Raw genomic sequence first — 26,392 nt, 5'->3', positions numbered from 1 at the left:
TTCTAACTCATTCTTCCTATTATTTATAGAAAATTCCTCCCAAAAGGAATAATGAAAGAAGAAATAGAAATCAGCATACACCTCCGCCTATTCTGGAAGATCCCCTGAAGGAACACGTCTCTCATGCCAAGTTCAGATTTGCATTCTTTACCCTAACTAACTTAGTAGATGCTTAGAATAACCAGTAGGAAATTGCTCCATCTAACCCAGCAGCAAATACAGCTACACCTAGGATTCGAGATTTTACTTGAATGAATCCCTCTTTGTTATTGAGATCCAAGTCCGAGGAGAATCCATAGGAGTTTCTTGATATGGTTCAAAAGGTGACTAATATCATGGGTGTCACTTCAAGTGAAAGTGCAGAGTTGGCTGCATATCAATTACAAAATATAGCTCATATGTGGTATAAGAAGTAAAGAGAGGATAAGGGTGCTGAGGTAGGGCCTGGTGAGTGGGAGGAGATTGTCATAGCCTTTTTAGACAGGTTCTTTCCTTTAGAGTTGAGGAAATCTAAGGTGCTGGAGTTTATTAATTTGAAGTATGGTAATATGAGTGTGAAGGAATACTCACTTAAGTTTACTCTGTTGGCGAGGTATGCTCCTTCGATGGTGGCTAATAATAGGTCTAGAATGAGTAAGTTTATTTCTAGTGTAGCTGATAGTGTGGTCAAGGAGTATAGGAATGCTATGTGAACAGTAGTTGTACTAACCCACTTTGATAGAAATATGGTAGAAATCATTAGGGTGTATGCAAGGTTGGTAGTGATGTGTGTTTTGGGTGTGTCAAGCCAGGCCACAGGGTCAGAGAGTATCCAATAGTTGCTCAAAGGGGAAAGGTTTTGCGCCGATAGGGCCAATCTAATTTGTATCAGCTCCAGCAGGTTGCCCAACTCAGCAGGGAGCTACTTTTAGTGCCACCAGTGCACAGTACCAAAACAGGTTATATGCACTTCAGTCCCAACAGGATGATGCAGTTATAGGTACGTTGCAGGTTTTTCATCTTCATATGTATGTTTTGTTAGAACCTGGATCATTACTTTCTTTTGTAACCCCCTATACAGTTGTCAATTTTGATATCAGTCCAGAAATATTAGTAGATCCTTTGTTAGTGTCTAACCCAGTGGGTAAGTTTATCATATCCAATCGGGTATACAAAAATTGCTCGATATAGTATCTCAAAAAAACACTTTAGTAGAACTTGTAGAACTAAATATGTCTAATTTCGATGCCATTCTCAGCATGGATTGGCTCAACTCATGCTATGCTTCAATTGATTATAGAAACAGAGTCATACAGTTTCATCCTAATGAACTGGTCATTGAATGGATGGGTAGTACTTCAGTGCTTAAGGGGGCAGATTATTTCATATCTTAATACAAGAAAAATGATATCTAAAGGGTGTATGTACCATCTTTTTTGAGTCAAAGAATCTAATTCTATGACTCCCAGTCTCGAGTCAGTTTCAGTAGTAAGGAAATTTCCAGATGTTTCGTTGAAGATCTCTTGGAGTTTCTCCCAAAAGAGAAATTGACTTCGGAATAGATCTTCTTCCAGATACCCAGCATATCTCCATTCTTCCCTATAGAATGGCTCTAGCTAAGCTAAAAGAGTTTAAAAAATAGCTAAAATATCTCTTAGATAAGGAATTCACCAGGCCCAGTAGTTTACCATGGGGAGCTCCAGTCCTGTTCATGCATAAGAAAAATAGTTCTCTTAGAATGTGCATTGATTACCATTAATTGAACAAAGTCACAATCAAGAATAAATACCCACTCCCTAGGATTAATGACTAGTTTGACCAACTTTTGGGTGCCAATTATTTCTCTAAGATAGACTACAGATCCAGCTATCATCAACTCAGAGTCAGAGAATGTGACATTCCGAAGACAACCTTTAGAACCCAGTATGGTCACTTAGAATTCCTAGTTGTGCCTTTTGGACTAACAAATACCCTAGCAGCTTTCATGGACTTGATGAATAGAGTGTTCAAGTAGTACTTGGACATGTTCATCATAGTATTTATTGATGATATTCTAGTCTACTCTCGTAGTGAAAATGATCATGCAGACCATCTCAGAATTGTATTGCAAACTCTTAGTGCTCATTAGTTGTTCACAAAATTTAGTAAGTGCGAGTTTTGGCTAAGACCAGTAGCTTTCTGTGGCCATATTATTTGTAGTGATGGCATTAGATTTAACCCTCAAAAGATCAAAGTAGTGAGAAACTAGCCCAAACCTATCTCTATATTAGATTTCTAAAGTTTCTTAGATTTGGATAGCTATTATAGATGGTTTGTTAAATGGTTTTTGTCTATTGAATCCCCCATGTCTTTATTGACTCAGTAGAAAGTCAAGTTTCAGTGGTCAGATTCTTGTGTAAAGAGTTTTCAAGAGTTGAAGACTCAACTCACCTCAGCCCCAGTCTTGACTTTGCCAGATGGTTCATATGGGTTTGTTGTTTACTGTGATGCTTCTAGAAAGCTTAATCCTCATGAAAAAATTACCCTAGCCATGATCTTGAGTTGGCAGCTATTGTGTTTGCCTTGAAAATTTTAGGGTGTTATTTTATGGAGTTCATGTTGATGTGGTCATGGATCACAAAAGTTTGCAGTATGTGTTTTCATAGAAGGATTTAAATATTCTTCAGAAGATATGGCTTGAGTTGTTAAAAGATTATGATATGAGTGTGTTATATCATCCGGACAAAGCTAGTGTAGTGGAAGACACCCTTAATAGATTGCCTATGAGTAGCACTTCTCATGTTGAGAATGATAAGAAGAAATTAATTAGAGAGGTTCATCAGCTTCCTAGGTTAGGTGTTCAGTTGGTATATTCACCTGAGGGTAGCATATGGGTTCAAAATGGTACGAAATCTTCTCTAGTTGTCAAGATAGGGATTCCAATCTAGTTAAGTTAAAGGAATCTGTTAAAGATCAGAAAGTAGAAGTTTTCTCCCAAGGTGGAGATAGTGTATTGCGATGTCAGGGTAGGCTGTGTGTGTCTGTGTTGTTGGTTTGAGATAGAAAATTTTGGCAAAAGTATGTAGTATACGTTACTCTTTACACCCAGGAGCCACTAAGATATACCATGATTTATGGGAAATCTATTAGTGGAGTAGTATAAAGAGAGATATTACAGAGTTTATAGCTAAGTTTTCTAATTATTAGCAGGTTACGGTTGAGCATCAATGGCCTAATGGCACATTGCAGAAGTTCATCATTCCCACTTGGAAATGGGAAGAGGTGAACATGGATTTTGTGATGGGTTTGCCTTGTACATGTCATCAACATGATTTGATATGGGTTATTATAGATAGAATGACTAAATCATCTCATTTCTTGCCAGTTCATACTTGTTATTCTGCTGAGGACTATGCCAAGCTCTATATTAGAGAGTTGGTTAGGTTGTATAGAGTCTCGTTGTCTATTATTTCATATAGAGGTACTTAATTTACCTCTCACTTTTCAGAAGGTTCTTGGTACCCAAGTTCATCTCAGTACAACTTATTATCCTTAGATAGATGGCCAGACAGAGAGGACTATTAAGACCCTAGAGGATATGTTAAGGGCATATGTTCTTGATTCCAAGGGTAGTTGGGATGATCACTTACCTTTGATTGAGTTATGCTACAGTAACAGTTATCACTCCAGTATTTAGATGGCTCCATTTGAGGATCTCTATAGGAGGAGATGTAGATCTTCTATTGGTTGGTTTGAGGAGGGAGAGACTGCTTGGATAGGACTAGATTCAGTGTTTGATGCAATGAAAAAGGTTCAGTTGATTAGTAAGAGACTTAAGACAGCCCAAAGCCGTCAGAAATCCTATGCAGATATGAGGAGAAGAGATCTTGAGTTTGAAGTTAGGGATTTGGTGTATTTGATAATCTCACCCATGAAGGGAGTAAAGATATTTGGCAAGAAGGGGAAGCTTAGTTCCCGGTATATTGGCACTTATAGAATTTTGAGTCATTTCGGAAGGTAACATATGATATTAAGTTACCTGCAGATTTGGCATCAGTGCATCCGGTATTTCATGTTTCTTTGTTAAAGAAGTGTATTGGTGATCCAGCTGTTGTGTTTCTTTAGAAAGCACGGATATTCAGGATAGCCTATCTTAAGAAGAAATCCCAGTCGAGATCCTTGATCGTCAGATACAAAGACTAAGAAATGAAGAAGTTCCGTTGGTCAATGCTCCTTAGCAGAATCAGTCTATTGAGGGAGCCACTTGGAAAGTAGAGGCTAATATGCGTACCAAGTACCCTCATCTTTTCTCTGCAATCTCAAACTCAGCTTAAGGTAGCAGTTTTCCTTAGATTATTTCTTTTCCATTCTCAGTTCAATCTATATATCCATTCTTATGTCATTGTATGCATTCAATAAATCAGTTTAGTTCATGTATCATGTTTTAGACTCAATCATGTAATCATGTTCTTATTTATGCATGTTCAGTATATGACTCAGTTTCCCTAGTTTTCTTAGCTTAATCGGTCTAATTCAAGGACAAATATTCCTAAGAGGGATATATTTTAATGCCACATATTATTCTTAGCTCAGTTTAGCTCCTAGTTGCATGCATAAGAGACTTAAAGCCTGAAAATTTCTCTAAGTGTTGGAGACACAGTCATATTTTTGGCCTCTTCACTTCGAGAATTTTTAAATTGGTCTCCCCGACCCTGAGATATTTTTTTCTAAAATAATTCATGTTTAGGGGTGCAAGGAGCATATCTCAGCAAAGTTTTGGATTTTTTAGATAAGGATTGGGTCGTGTTTGGATTTTAATTCCAGTAGCTCACTATTGTGAATTGTGAATTGCGTTTCAATTGTGAATCTGCTCATCGTGTCGAGGTGACCCATTAAATTGCATTCCAATTGTGAATCTATTCTCCCAAGGGGTAGTTATGTCTTTTCCTATCAAATTAATTCATAAAAACACAAATTAAAACATTAGTTAGGGCATTATTAGCCCATCTTTCCCAATTTGCTCTCAAAGCAAACCCTACTCTTTCCTCATGATCATCAAATTCCATTTTTTTCTCTCTAAGAAAACCAAAAATTCAAGCTTCTAAAATTCAATAACATTTGAAAACATCAATACTGGTGTTTCTTTTTAAAGCTTAAGGGTTTAAAGTATGTGGCCTTGCAAAATTTTTGGTTGATTGGTAGTGATCATGATATATGTGTTGTGTTGTATCCTTGTGGTGTGTTGTTTCTAAATTAAGTTTCTTTGGTGTATGTTGATGTGTTAACTTGTATCTATACTTACCTATCAAAGTGGGAGAGAATTGAGACATCTAGACCTTGGACCATTTGGAAAACCAAAACTTTATTATGTCTCTGGAGTGGATACGGTTGGGGTGCTTGAGTCGAACCCTAGGTCATGAATCATACCCCTCTCCCCTTCCCTTTTGTATATTTGATAGTATCTTAGGGTAATGTACTGTCCTCATACGACAAGGTAATTCCTTAGTCATAACTAATGCATATGAGTCATATACTACTCAACTGTATAGAGTAAAGTCTCAAATCATGTGGACTATTTTGGTAACGAGTGGAGCTCATGATTGGGGCATAATTCATACCCTAGGTTACGAAACAAGGGTTCCTTTTAGTACCCAAAATAGTGTGGTTTACCTAGGAGGAGCCCAGGGTATGAGTTAGGATACCACTTGTACCCTAGGTCATGATTTCCAAATGAACCGTAAGGGGGAGTCGTACCCCTGCACGTGTGGGCTTTTTAGCTTTTAACCAAGGACCTTTTGGTCATTTCCCATGCCTAAAAACCTAAAACCTCTCACTATATAAGGCATAGTAGCCTCCTAAGTCTTCATTTACAGGACTCAAATACTCCTAAACACTCTTAAGGCTTCTTGAAGCAAGATTGGAGGCTAGGGTTTGGAGGTGCTTATCTAGTGGCAAGAAAGAGTGAAGATTTTTTGTGTGTCATGTGGTTTAAAGAATGTATCTCTTAACTTCTTTAAATAACACTAAACCCATGTATTACACACTTGGATTAGTAAGTGTACATGGTGGTTTTGAATCAAATGAAAAGGGTTTTGCTATCAAACAATGAATAATGATGATTCATGCTTATAATTGTGTTGATTTATGTATTTGATAGTAGATTTTATAAATGTCTTTTTGTATGTTGTTTAACATAAGGGCCTTGAGTAACCCTAGTCTTGATGATTTCTACCATGTGAATGACCTTGCTAAAGGTATGCACACAAGGTGTTTGTGAAAATGTAAAAGTGAAATAGCTAGTTGCCTGTTTATAATATGTTGAGCTAGGGCAATGGCCCAAATGAGTTTGAATGGTTGGTGAATGATATTGTGAGAGTATTATAATCCATGGATTGTAAAATTGATAACCTTGTTGATTGAAGGGTAATGACAGGGTAAAGCCCTAGACATGAAAATGAACTCGAATTGTGTGTGGAACCAAGTGTGGTGAAAATGTGATATAATGTTGTTAATGACATGTGAATGGCTTGTGTGGGTATTGATGACTACAAATAAAATTGTACGATGAATCCAATGAAGGTATTATCCTAATGAGATGGTTGAGCAATGAAGTCTCCCATAAGGACTATGTGGTCATGTAAAATATTGAATTGGCTAAGTGAGCCAAAGACCTAAATATGATATAAATTGTATGAATGAACATGCATAATCTAATGGGTTAAGATTTCAAATATAGGCTAATGGCGAGTGATTTGAGTTCCTCGTTTAATGAAATAACTAGCGATTTGAGTTCTTTGTCCAATAAATAATGGGTGATTCAAGTTCCTCGTCTAATAACCCAACTAGTGATTCGAGTTCCTAGACCGGTGATATGGCCTGTAATTTGAGTTCCTAGTCCAAAGATATATCTTGAGGTTAGAATACCTCACAGAATGATACGACTAGGGATTTGAGTTCCTAGTCTAATGAAATGACATGGCTAGTGATTCAAGTTCCTAGACTGGTGAAGTGACTAGTGATTCAAGTTCCTAGTCCAATGAAATAAAAATGAGATTAGTTGAATGGGCTAACTTAATGGAAAGTGTTTCCCCCCATGTGTTATGAACAAATGACTTAAGGATGCTTGATAAGCCTTGTCTCTCTTTGTGGCATAATATAATCATGTTATGTATGTCCATGTGTATGAGTTTATGTTCAAAAATGATATTGAGCCTTGATCTCCTATCTAGCATGTGAAATATATATGTGCGTAGGGATAAGTGTATGAATATAAATGATGCTATATCTATATTGACTTACTGGTGAGAGAGCATGATATATTGACTTGTCGTTAAATGAGGATGTTATTTTATCCTTACCCTTGAGTTACATGCTGGTATTCCAACCACTAACCATCTCCAGATGCTATGTCCCCATGCAACATGGAGGACAAAGCATCTTCTTCTTTACCTGTGCATTGATTAGATGATCAAGTGGTTCATGCACTGACTTGAAAGGGTGAGCTTCTTTACATCTAGAAGACGTTCATCTCTTAGTCCTTATCTTAGACTTTGTCTCTTTAAGACTTGGTTTAGCTATAGTCGGGGGCTTGTCCTGACATATATACTTATTGATTTTGGTTTGTATAGAGGTATTGTGAACAAATGTGAACTTGGTCTTAGTTATTATTATGAATCTAATGTTGACTTATGATATTATTTTGTGATCTTAACTTATAAATTGGAGTTCCTTTGACTCCTATGATATTATGGGGTGTTTAGGTGGGGTTACGGGGCGACCTCTGGTATATGTGTGCTTGGGATACCCATACAACATGGCCCAAAGTTCAAGGTGTGTCAAGTTGGTATTCGATCCAAGGTTCATGGTTGGTTGGGTATTCACTATGCCGTGCAAAGTAGTCTATTTTTTTTGTGTGAAGCACGCCACACTTATAAAAGTGAAGCTATGAGACATTTTAGGAAATTTTTCCTTTTCTTGTGTTTCAATATCAAGGTATAAAGTTTGAGGTCTTGAATTACTTTGATTCCATTTGCTATCTTTCATATCTTGCCTCAAAGAAAATCTGAGACTCAAGCAAACACTACTGAGGGTTCTACGGATGAAACTCGTCCAATTTTAGATTTCAGACTCGGGCTAGGGATATGGTATTTGTCCATCCTCGTGGGGTTCCATCCACCAACCCTACTCATTAGAGTGGCATCCCTTCTCGTTCTTCTCAAAGGGATGCTACTACTGTAGAGTTTCATCACTCTATCAACCTCTTAACTTAATTGGTAGCCTCTCAAGAAGAGTGTGGTACTCCAGCTACCATTTGTTTTGAGGACACAATAATTGGCCACTTTATGAGATTGAGCCCTCCCATGTTCTCCTGTACAAAGGTTGAGGAAGATCCTTAAGGTTTTATCGATGAAATGGAGAAAATCTTCCGAATCATGCATGCTTCGAAAATTGAGTCCATGGATTTAGCATCCTACCAAATAAAGGATGTTACTTACCAATAGAATAAAGGGTGGGAGTTGTCTAGAGGTGTTAATTCTAGTCCCACTGTGTGGTAGGATTTCTCTGATGATTTTCTTGACTATTTATTTCTCAGGAGTTAAGGGGGGCAAAGGCAGAAGAGTTTCTAAAGTTGAAGAAAGAGAGAGTATTCATTCAAGAGTATGCCTTGAACTTCCGTTAATTTTCAAGGTATGCTCCCGAGATAGTTTCTAGTATAAGGGCTAGATTTGCAAGTTTGTCTTGGGATTATCCCGTGAGTTAGTCCTTGAGAGCAAGGCGGCATTATTGATAGACAACATGGATATCTCTAGGTTTATCTTGTATATGCAACAAGTAAAGGATGAGAAGAAGAGGCAATTTAAACTTAGTTAGAGGCAAGGGCTAAAGTTTAGGCCTTCCAAGAGTAGTAGTAGTAAGTGGCCATGAAAGAAGTATAGGAGTTCAGATTTGTCCTCATCGACTAGTACTCGCTCTCCTTACCAGAAGTTTTTAGGTGGACGCCGGTCTCCATTTACTGGTGGGTCCCGGGCACTGGGTGCCTAATTTTAAACTAGTGGTCCCTAGTCGGCTCCATCCCGCCCTTCTTGCAGATTTTATGGTCAAAGCCATCATAGTGAGTATGAGAAAGGGAGAGGCAGATATTTTTATTATAGTAAGGTCGGGCACATACAACAAGAGTGCCCCTCTTGGATAGCTACTTCAGCCAATAGGGCCCCTATTGCTACTACTCTTCTCACACCAATGGGTGCTATGTCTGCTTCTGCTTCTATTTCTAGCAATGGTTTTCCTGGAACTGCTTACTTGCACTTGATACTCAACAGGATTCTGAGGCATCTCCCGATGTTGTCAAGGGTATGTTGAGATTTTTCTCCCGTGATGTATATTGTTTTCTTGATTCAGGGTCTACTCTTTCTTGTGTAACCCTATATGTGGTTGTGCATCTTGATTGTGGTCCTAATTGTTTATCTATTTCTTTTTTCTATCTCTACCTCAGTCGAAGATCCTGTGATTGTTAGAAGGGTCTACAGGGGCTATGTGATATCTTTTGGTAATGGAGAAACTCTTATTTACTTGATAGAATTAGACATGGTTAATTTTGATGTCATCTCGGGAATGGATTAGTTACATTCTTGCTATGATTTCTTAGATTGTCGAACTCACAGGGTCGTGTTCAAATCCCCTAATGAGCCGGTCATTGTATGGAAAGGTGGTTCCTTTGTTCTTATGGGAAGATTTATTTCTTATCTCAAAGCTCGAAAGTTAATTTCGAAGGGGTGTTTATATCATTTGGTCCGAGTCAAAGATTCCAACTCATAAGATCCTTCTTTAGAGTCCATTCTCATGGTCAATAAGTTTCCAGATGTGTTTCTTGGTGATCTTCCCAGTGTTCCTCCCGATAGGGAAATTGATTTTGAGATTGACATTGTTCTGGAGACCCTTCCAATCTCTATCCCTCCTTAAAGAATTGCTCCGACGGAGTTGAAAAAACTTAAGGAGCAATTGAAAGATCTTTTAGATAAAGGTTTTATCTGACGTAGTGTATATCTGTGGGATTCTCCCGTGTTGTTCATGTGCAAGAAGGATGATTCCCTTTGTATGAGCATTGATTATTATTTGTTGAATAATATGACTGTAAATAATAAGTATCCTCTTCCTAGGATCGATGATTTATTTTATCACCTTTAGGGTGTGAAGTGTTTTTCTAAAATAGATCTTAGATCGAGTTATCATCAATTAAAATTAGGGATCCAGATATCCCTAAGACTGTCTTTAGAACCCTATATGGTCACTATGAATTTCTTGTCATGTCCTTTGGGTTGACTATTGCCCCGATGGTGTTCATGGATTTGATAAATAGGGTCTTCCGCCCGTTCTTGGATATATTTGTCATTGTCTTCATTGATGACATCTTAGTGTATTCTAAGAGTGAGGCGTATCATGTAGATCACCTCTGTGTCATGTTACAAACTTTAAAGGATCATCGTTTGTACGCCAATTTCTCCAAGTGCGAGTTTTGGTTGAAAGTCGTAGCTTTTCTTGGTTATGTCATCTCTAGTGAATGGATCATGGTGGATCCCCAAAAGATTGCGGCAGTTAAGATGTGGCCTAGACCTGTGACTCCCATCGATATTCGAAGCTTCTTGAGTCTAGCCGGTTATTATAAAAGGTTTCTGAAGAGTTTTTCCACTATAGTTGCCCCGTTGATCAAATTGACCCAAAAAAGGGCAAGTTCTTGTAGTTTGATACGTGTAAGGATAGTTTTGAGAAGTTGAAAGATAAATTGACTTTGGCTTCGATTTTAACCTTACTCGAGGGTAGCGATGGTTTTGTCGTTTATTGTTATGCCTATCGAGTTGGTATTGGTTGCATGTTGATACAACATGGTAGGGTGGTGGCTTATGCTTCAAGGAAATTGAAAGTTCATGAAAAAAACTACCCCACCCATGACTTAGAATTGTTAGTCGTAGTCTTTGCTTTGAAAATTTGGCAGCATTATCTCAATGGTGTTCATGTTGGTATCTTTTTAAATCATAAGAGCCTTACATATATATTTACCCAAAAGGAGTTGAATATCCGGCAAAGAAGGTGGATTGAGCTATTGAAAGACTATGATATGAGTCTTCATTACAATCCCAGTAAGGAGAATGTAGTCATTAACGCTATTAATAGATTGTCTATGGGAAGTTTGGACTATGTTAATGCGGACAAGAGGGAATTGGTCAGAGATATTCACTGGTTGGTGAATCTTGAGGTTCAACTTGGGGACATCGAGAATGGTGGTGTGTTTGTGAATCCGATATCTCAATCATCTCTTGTTGTTGAGATAAAGAAAAAACAAGTCTTGGATCCCGAATTGATGAAGATCAAGAGTAATATGGGTCGATACAAGGTTGCGGTTTTTGTGATTGGCGGTGATGGTATCTTGAGGTACTAAGGTAGGCTATGTGTTCCCGGTGTGGATGGATTAAGGGAAAGGTTCATGGCCGAGGCTCATGGAGCCTATTATTCTATTCATCTTGATTCCACCAAGATGTACCCTAACCTTAGAGAGTTTTATTTGTGTAATAATATGAAGCATGATGTCGCTAGCCATGTGGATAAGTTTATGGTGTACCAACAAGTAAAGGTTAAGCACTTAAGTCTTGGTGGCCTATTCTAAGAGATTGTGTTGCTCGAATGGAAATGGGAGTCGATTAATATGGATTTTGTTACTGTCCTTCCTAAATCCTGGAATCAATGTGATTCGATTTGGATCATTATTGATAGAATGGCCAAGTTCGCCAATTTCTTGCCCGTGAGGACTAATTACTCGATAGAAGATTATGGTAAGTTGTATCTTGTGAAGATCGTGAAGTTGCACGATTCTCGGATGTCTGTTATCTCAGATCGTGGTCCTCCATTTCTTCCTATTTTTGGAAGTCGTTCCAAAAGGGTTTGAGTACTAGAGTGTTCCTTAGTACCGCTTTTCACCCGCAAATGGATGGTTAAGTGGAAAGAACTATCCAAACTTTGAAGGATATGTTCTGGGATTGTGTAATTAATTATGGTGGTAGTTGGTATGACCACTTACCTTTGATTGAGTTCTCCTATAATAATAGTTACCACTCTAGTATTGGCATGGTGCCTTTTGACACATTATATGGTAAGAGATGTCGATCTCTTATTGGGTGGTACAAAGTTGACTAGGGTAAGTTTCTTGGGCTCGATTTAGTTCACCAAGCCTCAGAGAAGGTAAAGGTGATTCGTGGTAGATTGAAAACCGCTCAAAGTCGCCAAAAGTCCTATGCAAATGTGAGGCATAGGGACTTAGAGTTTTGTATGGGCGATTGGGTATTCTTGAAAGTGTCTTCCATGAAGGGAGAATGTGGTTTAGAAAAAAGGGGAAGCTTAGTCCCCACTATGTTGGTCCCTACTTGATTGTGAAAAGGGTGGGCAATATTTCCTACGAGTTGGAGTTTCACCCTAGTATGAACTCCATTCACCCGGTTTTCCATATCCTTATGTTGCGGAAATGTGTGGGTGATCCTTTCTTGGTTGTTCCCTTGGAAAATTTTGGTATCTCAGAATCCTTGTCCTGTGAGGAGATCCCGGTGAGGATCTTGGATTGGCAAGTTTGTTGGTTGTAAATGAAAGAAAGTCTGAGGAAGCTACTTAGGAGGCGGAGAAGGACATGATGTCCAAGTGTCCTTATTTGTTTTCAGTTCAAGAAACTTATGATTGAGGTATGTATTAATCTCTTTGATTTTACGTATTTCTTGGGTTCAAGTCCCCTTTGATAATGGGCTAGAGTCTGTAAACTTTGAAGGAGCCCTGTGGCCTTGATAAATGATGGGATTGGATTCCCAGTGAATAAAATGAAATAGTTAATTGAGGATGATCATTATATGTGTTGTGTTGTGTTGTAACATTGTTGTGTGCTTGGTCCAAATTTTGTTCGGAAGTTGGTTTTGATGTGTGCTAATGTGTTGACTTGTGTTCATTCTTTCCTTACCCATCATTTGCAGATGAATGATCCAAAGTGGGGGAGAAAGAAACACCCAAGAATATGGCCTTACAAAATTTTTTGTTGATTGGTAGTGATCATGATATGTGTGTTGTGTTGTATCCTTGTGGTGTGTTGTTTCTAACTTGAGTAAATATTTCTTTGGTATATGTTGAGGTGTTAACTTGTATCTATACTTACCTATCAAAGTGGGAGAGAATTGAGACACCTAAACCTTGGACTATTTGGAAAACAACAACCTTTTTGTATGTCGGGAGTGGATACAGTTGGAGAGATTGAGTAGTACACTAGGTCATGATTCATACCTCCTTCCCTCTTCCCTTTCGTATAATAGACAGTATGTTAGTTTAATGAACTGTACTCCATAATAAAAGGCCATTCCTTGGTCATAACCAATGCATACAAGTCGTATACTACTCAACCGTATAGAGTAAAGTCTCAAAACGTGTGGACAGTTTTGGTCACAAATGGGGCTCACGATTGGGGCATGAGTCATACCCTTGGTTATGAATCAAGGGTGCCTTTTCGTACCCACAATAGTGTGGTTGAACTAGGAGGAGCCCAGGGTACGAGTTAGGGTACCACTCGTACCCTAGGTCACGATTGCCTAGTGAACCATAAGGGGGAGTCGTACCCCTGCACATGTGTGCTTTTCATATTTTAATTGAGGACCTTTTGGTCATTTCACATACCTAAAACCCTAAACCCTCTCACTATATAAGGCATAATAGCCTCCTAAGTCTTCATTTACAAGACTCAAACACTCCTAAACACTCTAAAGGCTTCTTGAAGCAAGATTGGAGTCTAGGGTTTGGAGGTGCTCATCTAGTGGCAAGACAGAGTGAATATTATTGGTGTGTCATCTTGTTTAAGTCATGTATCTCTTACCTTCTTTAAATAACTCTACACCCATTTATTTCACACTTGGATTAGCAAGTGCACATGGTGGTTTTGAATCAAATGAAAAAGGGTTTTGCTCTCTAATGATTAATAATGATGATTCATGCTTATACTTGTGTTGATTCATGTATTTGATGGTAGATTGTATATGTGTGTTCTTGTTGTATGTTGTTTAACATAAGGGTCTTGAGTAACCCCAGTCTTGATGATTTCTACCATGAGAATGACCTTGTTAAAGGTATGCACACAAGGTGTTTGTGAAAATATCTAAGTGAAATGACTAGTTGCATATTGATAATGTGTTGAGCTATGGCAATGGCCCAAATGAGTGTGAATGATTTCTGAATGATATTGTGAGAGTATTATGAGCCATGTATTGTGAAATTGATAACCTTGTTGGTTGATGGATAATAAGAGGGTAAAGCCCTAGACATGAAAATAAACTCAAATGTGTGTGGAAGCAAGTATGGTGAAAATGTGATATAATGTTCTTAATGACATGTGAATGGCTGGTGTAGGTCTTGAGGACAACAAATATAATTGTATGATGAATCGAATTAAGGCATTGGACTTATGAGATGGTTAGCAATGAAGGCTCCCATAAGGACCATGTGGTCATGTATAATGTTGAATTGGCTAAGTGACCCAAAGCTCTAAATGTGATATAAATTATATGAATGAACATGCATGAACTAATGGGTCAAGAGTTCAAATGTCGACTGGGAGTGATTCAAGCTCCTCGTTTAATGAAATAACTAGTGATTCGAGTTTCTAGTCCAATGAACAATGGGTGATTCGAGTTACTCATCTAATAACGCGGATAATGATTTGAGTTCCTAAACTAGTGATATGGCTAATGATTTGAGTTCCTAGTCCAAAGAGATCTCTTGAGCTTAGAATACCTCGTCTAGTGATACGACAAGTGATTTGAGTTCCTATTCCAATGAAATGACACGACTAATGATTCGAATTCCTAGACCAGCGAAAGGACTAGTAATTCAAGTTCCTAGTCTAATAAAATGAAAATGAGATTGGCCGAATGGGCTAACTTGGTGGAAAGTATTTCACCCCATGTGTTATGAACGAATGACTTAAGGATGCATGATAAGCCTTGTGTCCCTTTGTGGCATAATATGATCATATTGTGTATGTCCATGTGTATGAGTATATGTTCAAGAATGATGTTGAGCCTTGATCTCTTGTCTAGCATGTGAAATATATATGTGTAGGGATAAGTGTATGAATATGAATAATGATATATCTATATTAAATTGTTGGTGAGAGATGATGATATATTGACTTGTTGTTAAATGATGATGTTATTTTATCCTTACCCTTGATTTACATGCTAGCGTTCCAATCGCTAACCGTCTTCAGACACTACGTCCGTACGCGACGTAGGGGGCGGAGCATCTTCTTCTTTGCCTGCACAGTGATTAGACGATCAAGCAGTTCGTACATTGACTTGAAGGGGTGAGCTTCCTTACATCCGAAAGACGTTCATCTCTTAGTTCTTATCTTTAGACTTGGTTTCTTTAAGACTTGGTTTAGCTAAAATAGGGGGTTTGTCCCGACATATATACTTATTGGCTTTGGTTTATATAGAGGTATTGTGAACAACTGTGAACTTGGGCAAAGTTATTATTAAGAATCTAGTGTTGACTTATGATATTATTCTGCGATCTTATCTTGTGAATTAGAGTTCCTTTGACTCTTATGATATGCCGGGGTATTTAGAGTGGGTTATGGGGCGACCTCCGATACATGTGTTCTTGGGGTGCCCATACGACATGGCCCGAAGTTCGGAGCATATCAATGTTCATCTATGGAACCTTTTCACCCATGGAGTCAAAGAATCCCTTTTTATTTTAAATTATGAGTTTTTACATGATTATGTTGGACTATCTTTATGAATCTATTGTTCTTTCAACTTCAAGTTGAGAATATGAATGTTTTAAAGTGGAATAGATTATAGTATGTTTTGAATGTTGTAGTTCACATATCGTTATCATACAAGTTAGTATAAATCCTCAATTTATGATTCCTGCCATGTACTCATTCTATCTCCTCATGTTTATAAGCATCCCTATGTTAAAATTTTGATCTCCATGTGTTTGATTAAATGCCTAAGTGATGGGTTTTTGAATGATGATTTTCCATTATGGCTTTCAAAGCTTTTATTGTCCTTACTGTTATTTCCATTTAGTGATGGTGGGTTATGAACACCCGATACCTAGTTATTTACATAATTTTAGTATCTTCAGAATCATTTTAGATATACCATGAGCATTATCATTCACTCAGTTATTATGATCAGTTGTTTGTTCAGTTAAGCTTAGTTCAGTCCAGTAATAGTGTCAGTTCAGTTGGGAGTAGGATTTAGCACTGAGCGAACCTAGGGATAGGGCTCACTCGTCACTTAGGATTAGGTCCTTAGAAGTAGTCGCTAAGTTCTAGAACTACGTAGCCAGCGTAAAATTATGAGATGTCACTCGCCAGTTAAGGACTGACACTCTCTTAGGGGTCACTCTCCAGTTTAGGACTGACACTCTCTTAGGGGTCACTCTCCAGTTTAGGACTGACACTCTCTTAGGGGTCACTCTCCAGTTTAGGACTGACTCCCTAGTCATTTGGGACATTAGATTAGTGGATCCAAAAAGCCGTTTTTAGTACCTATGGCACGGTACTGACACCTTTTCAACTGGGGTCACAGGTTGGACCCCAATTAGCTCAAATTAGGGCATATCATTTACATGATACCTCCCACGATCTCAGTTCAGTATTAGGTACAGAATTTAGTTCAGGTTTTCTTGACCATAGCATATAGACTTCAAGTTATTCAGTTATCAGATTTCAGTAATTTAGTTTACATATTATTTCAGAAATATTATATGCTTTATCTTGCATTCTCAGTATTTTAGTTTTCATGCATGCATACTCAGTTATCTTATGCTATTCAGACAGTCATTATATTCATTCCCCATCCATTTAAGCCTAACCTCATCTCATATACCAATATATTCAAAGTATTGATCGTATATTTTTCTTCGCATTATGATGTCTTATATCATAGGTTCGGACATTCAGTTTCCTGACCACGCTTAGACAGTTCATTTAATAAGCAGCCGCAGTTGTTGTGAGTCCTCATCTATTGAGAACATGATTGCTTTATTTAAGTTTATCTCAGTTGTTCAGCATTTTCATTCAATTGGAGTTAGTTGGGGGTTTGTCCCATTAACTCCACAATCAGTTAGTTAGAGGTTTTTTAGACATTCAGGCCGTTAATTAGTTTATCAGACTTATCAGTTGGATTTCAGTATTTCTTGCAGATGTTTCAGACTTGCTAATTCAGTTGTATTTTCAGCAATTAAAACCTTATGGCATTATCAGTTATTTCTGCAAATGTCTTTATTTATCAATTTAATTAGTGCTCACAGCAGGCACCAGCTCATGGGTTAGCTTGTGGTAACTTATGACCGTAAGCACCATTGTCGCAAGTAGGGGGTACCCTCGTGTCATGACATACCTGCTAGAACTAGAGCTCGAGGAACCTGCTGCTGGCCAAACCAACCATAATGCCTCAAATTAGGAAAAACCTCCTAATGTGACTCACTCTACCGCACCCATAACATACTCAGACTCCTAGAATAAGAAACACTGAAACTAACTCCTATGTAGGCATTCTTTTCTACTACCTTGGCATAACCCTCTTGCTTTACACCCTCCACCTTTTTAACAAAATCCACCATCTCCTGAGAAGACTTACCTGAAGATGTCATCTGAAGAGCAAAAATTTGGAGACCTGTATTCAAACTTCACAAAGAAACAGATCCTCTCCTCCCCAGTTTTCAAGAACTAAGGCGTATACCAAGATAATGAATGTAATTTAGCCTCATAGGCCACAACTGACATGTTTCCCTGCCTAAGATTAGTAAACTCATCCTTTTTTCTATCTCTCAAAGTATAAGGCATATACTTTTCTAGAAAAACTGAGTCCAAGTTAAGGGAGGCAAACCTGCATCCCTACACTTTACATAAGCTCTCCACCATATCTTGGCATCCCCTTAAAACTGGAAGAACCAGTTCTACACTATACCTCTCAACCACACCCGTTAAAATCAAGTAATAACATGCAAGAAAGAAGAATTTAAATTTTCCTAGTGTCCTATAGCCTCTCAAAGAAATGTACAGACGTTTCTGTACTATTCTGCAAGACTCTACTAAACATGTTCTTGTAGGACGAGATCAATGAACCTAGGTCTCCGTTACTAACTTTGTCACAACCCAAATGGCCTTGAGTGGCATCCACTCTAATCTTCATGTGGGAGAACTATATAAATCAAAATATTACCCAATTACTTAGTCAACATTAAGATGATATTATTATAAAACCAATTTAATAACAACAATCTAGAGCTAATCATCAGTAATGCAGAAATCAATAAACTACTTACTGAAATCCCCGAAACCCAAAAGTCATAATACATGAACTTCTACACAATGATGATGTATCCAAAAATAAAGTAAATAAAGAATGTTTCATTGCCCGAAAGATGGACAAGAGAAAATAGAATGACCCAAGACAGCCTGGAGACGGAGTGCTAACCCTTGGATCAAGATTGATATCTAACTCTAGAGGTGAGGTCATTCTTGAGCCTATAGAACACTTTCTGCACTGAACAAAAGAAGAGTACAGGGTAGTATCAATACAAACCACTATGTACTAGTAGATATCATAGGCCAACTCAATTTAATAATATGTACACAACATAAATCAAATAACAAGTAGACAGGCATCGTCACATAACAAATATTCAATGAATCAATAATACAGCAACAACAGGTCAAACAGTGCTCACATACAAGCCACATAACCATCAAGAGTATCAGCCATACTGTAAACATCCACAGAATTAACACAAATATGTACACAGATGCTATGGGAATTATTTTTGCCCAAATAGTCATGACCTTGTTCATGTACCATACCGGTGTGGTACTCGATCCACCATATACATATCCGTACCGGCGTGATACCCTACACAACATATACATATCTGTACCGGCATGGTACCCAATCCAACATATACATATTCGTACCAGCGTGGTACCCGATCTAACATATACATATCTGTACCGGTGTGGTACTTGATTCAACATATAAATATCCGTATCGGCGTGGTACTCGATCCGAGATATACATATCGGTACCAGCGTGGTACCCGATCCAACATATACATATTCGTATCAGTGTGGTACCCGATCAAAAATATACATATCCGTACCGGTGTGGTACTCGATCCAATATATACATATCTATACCGGTGTGGTAGCTGATTCACCACAAACAATAATATCAATATCAAATTTAACTTACCTCACAGCATACAATATGATGTACCAAGTTTACAAGTATACTTAAAGTTATAAGATAATTCCATCAAGTAAATTTTTAATAATCAATTATACACGCCTCAACAATTCAAACATCATCAATTTCAAGCATGTACGTATACCAATCGAAAAGTATCCAATTTAGAAGTATACACACAATTAAATTGAGTCTAAACTCCAATTAAATCGTAACCAACCTCAAACGAAGAATTCAAATGAAAGCTAATTTACAACGGTCTTGCCCTTCCGTAAAGTCTCTGAATGATCAAAATCTATTCAAATATATAATATACATAAGAGTAAGAATCTAATAACACTTATTTATAAACTCTTACCCTAAAAATTCCTGACCAAAAATTCAATTTCTCTGATACTCAAATCAGAAGCAATGTAATCAGTGTACAAAAATTTAGATTCCATCAAATTCACATAAACCTAACATGAACCTTAACATTAGTGCCAACGATTGGCATTCATTACCTAACATTTTTAATAAATAAATTTTTTCCACTAATTCTCTAATGATTGCTGCAATCATTACCATGATTTTACATGATATTTCATTCCACCTAATTCTCAAAAATTACCAATCATTAAGATACTACCCACAACTATTTACTACAAGCACAAAAAATCACCTGAAGCTCGTTCTTCGCCCCTCGACGCCGCAACAGTTTTTGCCCACTTTTTTAGTTTTTATTTATGCCAAAAGGGTTAAACCCTATTAATTGAAAGTCACATAATAACTGATAGTAAAGAAAATATTGTGGTTTTTATCCATTAAGCTGCTACTTCAACTAATTATTTAAATTATCCAAAACTTTTAATAAATACTCAAAATTAGTTTTGAGCTTTGTAAAAGTAAATTAAATTTGTAAATTGACTAAAAAAGGTATATTTTGAACCTATTAAAATATCAAAATTCTAAATCGAAGTCATCGTGATAAAAAGTTGACCATAATCGAGCTAACTTTATTAAAGCTCAAGAATCTAAGTAATGACTCAAATCACTTTTGAACACCTCAAGATTGATACTACTCATCCCGTGAATCATAATTCACATACACCAACTACGGGGAGAACTAAAATAGAAAAAATGAGAAAATTTCACAAACGACCGAAAAGGTCGTTACAATTGATAGTGATATTTTTATGGTGAAGTTGGCTAAAGTGGTTAAAGTTTGTAGTTGATGGTGGTGATCGAAGAATGTGTGGTAGTTGGCAGTGGTTCTAATTGTGATGATGAAGGTGATTGGCAGGAGGAATTGACCATACTGATAGTAGTGGTTGATAATGGTGGATGTGGCACAGATGGTGACAATAGTGTAGTGTGGTGATGGCTGAAGAATGTGTAGTAGTAGTTGGCCGCAATGATAATTGTGATGGTGGAGTTGGTTAGATGTACTAGGATTAGCCACAATGATGATACTAGTTAATAATGGTGGTGACACTGGATATAATTATCTATAATATAATAAAAAAGTGAACCCTTAAAAAAGTTATTTAAACTTTTTGTCTTTCATTAAAAAACTTTCCTTTAGACAAAACTATCTTTTCACTATTTTCTTCAATTTATTATTTAATTATTTTTATTATACTAACTAGACTCCTAAAATATATGAGACTCCTAAAATATATGGAAGGGGAATCAATTAATATTTTCCTTTATACTGATCAATTAGAAAAATAATCCTAAAATAGGATAGAAAAATACACCTAAAATAGGACTCTATTAAGAAAATACTCCTATAAATATTGAGATGCACGTTAAACCTGACAAGAAACTGATTTACTTATTGTGACAATATGATTGATGCTCATCTAACTTGATTCAGTTGTATGTCTAGATTGATGGATGCTTAATTTTCTAACCCTCAACTTCTTCATTATTTTTGTCAACATAATAAAATTCAACGTGTGTATATATTTATCTTCTTTGTTTTCATTCAAGTCATTCTTTATTGTCAAAATTTTAGCTCAGACAAGAATTATTTTCATCAAAACTAAAGCTTTGTGATCACTATTGTATTATTTTACTGTAGTTTACAGGTCGTAGATGAATTTACAGGTGATAGATGAATGTCGGTCAGCTTTGAGAATTTTTTTTAGGTAAATGTTGGGTTTAATTGTATTGTTTTTATATCTTTATTTTGAGAATCTTTTTTGTGTAAAGATAAAGTTTAGTTGTATTATTTTGATATCTCTATTATCGTATTATTCCGTTATAATTTACAGGTGGTAGATGAGTATCGAACGACTTTGAAATTTTTTTTTTGTAAAGGTTAGATTTAATTATATTATTTTTGTATCTCTGTCATCGTATTATTTTGTTGCAGTTTACAGGTGGTAGATGAATGTCGATCGACTTTGAGAAATTTTTTTTGGTAAAGGTTATTAGGTTTAATTAAATAAATTCTCCAAAAGATGTTGAACTTAATTATTGTATTCATCTTTATTATTTAAACAAATATCCTATTTAGTGTAATGTTTGAACTCAATAAAGTGAGGTACACGCGCGAGATGCGTACACCTAAACTAGTATAATTATAATGACGGAGGCGACAAATGTGGTAGTGGTTGGTGGCAGTGGTGTGTGATGGTTAACGACGGTGATGGTGGTTGACAATAGTAATGGTCGTGATGACAAATGTGGTAAGTAGTGGTAATGGATGCTTATGGATAAAGTGATGGTGAATATAGAATACCTTTTAATGGTATTACTTAGTTGTAGATCTTAATGGTTAAGACTCAACCAGACCAATTAAGTGCTTAAATCTTAAGAAAAATAAATGTAGTAAATGCGGCTTGTATGTTCAAAAGTTGGTTGTACTAACCACCATGATTGCAAAAGTAGGTGTAGGTGTAATTCAGTTATATGATGTGTCTTCTCAAATTCAAATAACTTTTTTAACTTCAGGTGTGAATTTTGCTACTTCAATCTTGTATTATGTACCATGCAGATAATTTTATAAACAAAATTACGCAGGAAGTAACACAAGCTATGATCTAAAAAACAAGTATTGGTGCACTTTTCGCATCTAGAACTGATAAATAAATAGGAATGGACATTCAATTCTTCAAAATTTTGATACTTCTATTTTTTACTCTTTAGCTGTGCAGATTGAATATCAAATCGAAATAAATTTGGTTCTTTTTTAAAATTTAATTATGTTCGATTTCAGTTCATTTACAATTTGATATAAATCTTATATATTGAGTTATACTTTTTACTTGTGAAATGGACTATTTTATGATCTAAAATGTGTTATTTTCTTTGTATCTTAGAAATGTGGTTTTCATGATTGTTTCATTTCATTCAACTCCTAGGAAAAAGCAAGAGGAAAAACGAGGTGGCTAAAAGGTGCAACTCTTCAAAAACTAAGGCTAAATTGAGTCTCCTTTGTTATGGAGTGCTTTTTTCCTCAATGTGGGACTTTTCCACGCTCATCCAAATGTAGTCAAGTTCCAATGTGGTTACTGAGCACTGGATAGGAAACCAAATAAAAAAGGTTAAATCATCGTGGAAAGAGAGAGAGTGTGTGTGTGTATATATATATACTAGTTTAGGTGTACGCTCCTTGCGCGTGTACCTCACTTTAGTGAGTTTGAACATTATATTAATAGAATATTTGTTTAAATAATAAAGATGAATATAATAATTAAATTTAATATTTTTTGTGTATGTAAAGATGAAGAATTCATTTATTTAATCTAATCTTTATCAAAAATATTTTTAAAAATCGATCGACATTCATCTACCATCTGTAAATTGCAACAAAATAATATAATGATAGAGACATCAAAATAATACAATTAAATCAAACTTTTACAAACAAAATTTTTCTCAAAGTCGTTCGAAATTCATCTACCACCTGTAAACAATAACGAAATAATACGATATTAGAGATACCAAAATAATACGACTAAACCTAAATTTTACATAAATAAATTCCTCAAAGCCGACCAAAATTTATCTATTGCCTGTAAAGTGCAACAAAATAATACGATAAAAGTGATATCAAAACAATAAAATTAAACTTAAATTTTACACACAAAAATTTTTCAAACCGGATCGAGATTCATCTGCTAACTGTAAACTACCACAAAATAATAAATTAATAGATATATTACGATAATACAATTAAACCTAACCTTTACCTAAACAAAAAAATTCAGAGCTGACCCACATTCATCTAGCATATGTAAATTAAAATAAAACAATAGGATAACAAAGATATCAAAATAATACAATTAAACCTAAAGTTTTCACAAGAAATTCTTTAAAGTCAACCGACATTCATCTACGACCTGTAAACTATAAAAAAAATATAATAGTGATCATAAAGCTTCAACTTTGATCCAACTAATTCTTGTCTGAGCGAAAATTTTGACCCTAAAGAATGATTTTGAATGAAAACAAAGAAGATATATATATATACACAAATGTTGAATTCTATTATGCTGACAAAAAGAGTGAAGAAGTTGAGGGTTAGAAAATCAAGCATCCACCAATCTAGACATGCAATCGAATCGAGTTAGATGAGCATCAATCATCAATAGGCAAATCGGTTTGTTCTCTAGTTTATCGTACATCTCAATATTTATAAAAGTATTTTCTTAATAGAATATTATTTGAGGAGTATTTTTCTAATTGAACAGAAGAAAGAAAAATATTAATTAATTCTCCATCTTTTAGGAGTACCATGTATTTTAGGAAGTCTAGTAGAAAGAAAAATACTATAGATATAAATTTTTCATGTACATTATTTTTTCTTCTTCTTTTTTATGTGTATTTACAAACATAAAATATATGTAAATATGTTACTAATATGAAAAAACAACAACATGGAAGAGAAACATGAATGTCGAAACTTCCAAGTGTGACTTCACAAATAAGCATAAATTCTACTACTATATTTTAACGTCCTATTTTACGTGGTTTAGGAAAAGTTTTTTACCATATATTTTAATATCAAAGGAAAAAAAGGAAATTTTGATGTCACCTAGAAAGTGGACTACGTTTTCTCTCGTAATACTCCTAATTAAAGGTTCAAACTCTATTTCTAATTCTATTTTGGGTAAGTTTTTGGTAGTGACTCCTATACCAGAAAGGTAAGGAAAGAGGCTCCATGTTTTATAAAATATAAGTAAATATTTATTTTGAAATATTAAAAAAATAGTAAAAGACTATTTTGTCTAAAGAAGAGACTTTTAATGAAGGGCAAAAAGTTCAAATCACTTTTTTAAGGGTCTTCACACTTTTAATATATTATATAGATATATAGATATAGATTATAGATATAGATGTAGATATAGATATAGATATATGGTAGATGCTACTTCCAAGTCTTGAACCGATGACTTCCTAGTCATATCGATACGAGTTTTACAATTTTATATGATGTAAATGGTATTATTTTATGGAAAAATAACATAAATATGCATCTTAACTTATCACATTTATACATATTCCTACCCTTAATTATGTATTTTCATTGGAGGAGCTAATTATGTATCTCGATAGAGGTTTTGGCGATATGCATGGAGGTTTTGGTTTTGGGGAGAAAAATGAGGAGGGAACTTCTCTGTTGGATTTTGTGAGGTCCTTTAGGTTGGTAGTGGTGAATTCAAGCTTCCTGAAGAAGGACGAGCATCTGATCACCTTTCGAAGCGCGATAGCCAAGACGCAAATTGACTTTTTGTTGCTTAGGAAAGGGGATAGGGTGTTGTGTAAGGACTGTAAAGTCATCCCGAGTGAGAATCTTTCAACCCAGCATAGGCTCTTGGTGATGGACTTAGGTATTAAGAAAGATAAAAAGAAAAGGGTGAGGAGGGTAGACCAAGAATTAAGTGGGGCAGCCTTACACCGACGAATGTGAGGGAGATAGAGGAGAAGGTGGCGGGAATGGGGATGTGGGAGTGCAGGGGGGACATGGATGGTATGTGGGATAGGGCGGCTAGGTATTGGCTATTTCCAGGGGTTGTGTCAGCCATCGTCGGGGGGATTGGTGAAGGAATAAAGAATTTAGAAAGAAAGTGAAGACTAAGAAGAGGGCGTATGATAAGTTGGGTGAGAGTAGGGATGAAGATGAGAAGCGGGCTAATAGGGAGGAATACAAGATAGCTAGGAAGGAGGCTAAGTTAGCAGTCACAACGGCTAAGACGGCAGTGCTCGAGAGCTTGTATGTGGGGTTAGAGGATAAAGGAGGGGAAATGTAATAACCCGGAAAATTTTTCGTTGAAAGTTTGTGCGTAAACGTGCTGGGTTCTATCTTCTAGAATGGATTATAAATTTTTCATGCAGAATGTCTTATATTATGACCCATCATTGCATAGAGTATCGAATAATATTTCCAAAGATATGTGGATCATCCAAAACGGACACTCTAGCGACGAGTTATGAACATTCCGATCGAACTATGAATAGTAGTGAAGAGTAAAACATGCAGGAAAAAGTATTGAGGCCTGACGTATTTTTGCTCTAACTTTAAACGATCATAACTCCTTGTACATAATGATCTAGGTGATCTAATATATATATCAACGGAAAGCTCTGCAAGTCCTCTTTCCAATGAAATTGGTTTCATCCAATTTTTGTATCGGAGCAAAAAGTTATGGTCGATCTACTTCAGCCTATCAAAAGTGAATTTTTGGGTCAACTTCAAACAATCATAACTTCTAGTACACAAGGATCTGGGTGAGATACTATATATCAACAAAAAGATATGAGAGTCCTCTTTCTAATGAAATTAGTTTCATCCAATTTAGATATCAGAGTAAAACGTTATGCTTGATCTACTTCAGACTATCAAAATAGTCCACCAAAGGACAGATTCGAGAATTATTTGATTTTTAGGGGTGTTTTAGTCATTCTCCCTCACCCAAAATCCATCCAAACCCTATATTAAAGCCTATTAGAAGCATTATATGTTATATTTCATCAAATTCCCTCAAAAAGAAAACCCTAAGCTCCTACATCCAACTTCAAGAACCTCCAAAGTTCACCATTGATTCTGCAAATTTATTCAAGATTCCAAGTTCCTAGTTTAAGAACTCCAAGAACCATTATTCAAAGACACGATTAACATCTCAAAAATGAGTATCGATCTAAAGTTCTTCATTCAAGGTATGTGGGGT

The sequence above is a fragment of the Capsicum annuum genome, chromosome 9 (assembly GCF_002878395.1).
Source record: "Capsicum annuum cultivar UCD-10X-F1 chromosome 9, UCD10Xv1.1, whole genome shotgun sequence".
Classification (NCBI taxonomy): Eukaryota; Viridiplantae; Streptophyta; class Magnoliopsida; order Solanales; family Solanaceae; genus Capsicum; species Capsicum annuum.
Note: the sequence above shows the minus strand (reverse complement) of the source record.